Below are 2,744 nucleotides of genomic sequence, written 5' to 3' on the forward strand. Positions count from 1 at the left end.
TTCCTTTCTGGGCACACAACACTACCATTCCCATCTCTCTTGCAGTTGATTACAGCGACATAGATAATTCTGGCCAGAGAACTTCAAGTGAAGGTGAAAATCCCCTTCGGTGATGAGGCAAAGTGTCTAGGCAACCCTCCGGCTTTCTGCTCCCCCTGTGTTCTATGGGAAGCTGGAAGCCACCTGTTGACATGACAGAGCAACAAAGTGGAACCAGGCTGGATCTCTGAGTCACTATGTGGCCCACAGAAGACTTTGAGGAAAATATAGTTAGAATCTTTGTTATGTTAAACTACAACTATTTTGGCAATCATATGTAACCATAGTAGAATAGAATCTATCCTGACTAATGCTCCTAGATTCTAGTCCTGCATCAGCCATTAATTAGGCAACTTGGGGAAACCATCTTACTTCTCTACAAGCCTCTGATTGTGAATGAATTTGTTTCATGAGTTAGGAAATAATCTGGAACTCAAATCCCTACAAAGGTCCAACAAGAAATCTAAATGAAGTAGTGTGGGTGAGATGTGGGATGAGTAAGGATTGCTCCTTAGTTATAGCCAATGGTTGACAAAAGGAAACTCAGTTCCAACATATTTCACCATTTCTTAAGTGAATCCACATAAAAAAAAAAAAATCTGCATACATATTCTGCCTATGGCCCTATAAATACCATGACTTTAAAAACTTAGGGACTGTGTGGTATGTCTTCCATATATTCCTCCTGACGCAGTCTACACTCTTCTCTAGGCTATTATGTGTATGAATGAGACCTGTATGCACTGATTCAATTAACTCTCTTGCCCTCTGGTTTCTTTGTAATCTGAGGTTCTGGTAGGAGATCAACAGGTGGAAGGAGCTTAAGGAGAGGCATTTATTCCTCAACTTCCTCCCTTCAAAGTCACGAGGGTGGACTTTACACCATGGGAGAAGATCACACTTTCTCTCAGGCTACCCTCTCTCTGGTTTCACATAACTCCTCCCTCTTTCCAAATGAAAAGGCTCCCACCTGATACTAGCCCCAGGGTGATGCACCTTCCCATGTTAGCGTCCCTCAACCTGCTCTCATCTCAGTAAAGAGTGCCTTAATTAATTTCCTCAAAGATATAAGTTGAGTGTGCCTGCAAGAATACTGGCTAATGGGAACTAATTCAATTTTTTTAATTTAAAAAACAAAATTTAAAAATTGAATGGGTCAAAAACGCAATGAACGGTGCATCCACAGACTGAATGACCATTGAGATCTTGCAGTTCTCTGAATCTAGGGAATTTATCCATGAGTAGGGCAGTACATACTAACACTTCAAAGACTGCAATTATTCCCATGGTGTACAAGTCTACTATTTCAGAACTTAACACGTTTGTCTTACCCTAAGGCTTAGGTACAAGGTTCTGTTACAAGGGCTCTATACATTTGTATCTAAGCAATAATTTTATTTGATAACAATCTTTGAAAGTTCAAGTGCAATAGTAAATATATATGTCAAGTTTTAAGTAGGATCATAAAAGCATGTGTACGACATTTAAAAGTAACTTGAACCTTTGTTCTACAGCAAAATAAATTTAGCTATAAAACCCATCTAAAATGATATTTTAAATGAATGTACACATTTTATTAGATTTTGTGACTCTTATAATTATCCTGATATTCACTAAAATAATTTTAAAAGGTCATTTACAGATAATTCTTTACCTTGCAGGTCACCACAAGGAAATGAAAAGAATGCTGAGCCAAATCAGAAGTTTGAGGTACTAAATGTGACTGTGCTGACACACCTTACAGAACCAGAGAATATAGTAGAATGGATTCAAAGATAAGCTTGAGAACCAGGCTTTTTGAGTCTGAATCTCATTCCACAGTTAACCATTTGTGTAACTGTGTCATAGTGTTACGTGAGAAGCAGTTGAGATTATACATGCTAAGTGCTTAGTGTGGTACTTAGCACACAGGAAAAACAAAATCACACTTATGCATTAAGTATGAACTATTGTTTAATTTAATAATTTAGAATGAAGTTCTGTGACTGTGAATTAGTATAGGATAACAGAATGAATATAATGCCATACTTCCTACATTGTTCTTTTTTATTTTTAAAAAATCAAGATAAATGTTTGCTGAAAGAAAAAATAACAGACAATAAGCAGCATTTGGCGGGGGGAAAGTGACATTTCTTCTCCACAATATTTTCCTCAAATCCTTAATCCCCCAACAAAAAGAAATCACTGCCAAGAGCTTGGAGATGACAGGTAAATACGGTTTGGAATTACACACAACAGATGTGTTATACTACAGATACATGCCTCACTTAAAAACAAATCACATCATACTATACATATTTTTCTGTTTTGCTTTTATCACTTAAATCATCACAAATACTCTTCCAGGTCAAAACTAGAACACTACCTCAGTTTTTATCTACCTCATTTGCTATCAGCTTAATTATGGTGTAATTTACATATAATAAAACGCACACATTTAGTTATACAGTTTGACAAGATTTTAGAAATGCGTAAACCTGAGTACTCCCCACCTTGATCAAAGTGGAGAAGATTTATATAACTCCAGAAAGCTCCCTTGGGCCCCTTTGTACTCAACCCCCCATACCCCTTCCCTGCCAAGCAGCCACCTATCTGATTTCTATCACCATATGAGGATTGAAGGAGCCTGGTGCCACAATGGTTAAGTGCTGGGCTGCTAACCAAAAGGTTGGCAATTTGAACCCACCCAGAGGCTCTGCAAGAAA

Source organism: Loxodonta africana, chromosome 22, assembly GCF_030014295.1.
Source record: "Loxodonta africana isolate mLoxAfr1 chromosome 22, mLoxAfr1.hap2, whole genome shotgun sequence".
NCBI classification, from domain to species: Eukaryota; Metazoa; Chordata; class Mammalia; order Proboscidea; family Elephantidae; genus Loxodonta; species Loxodonta africana.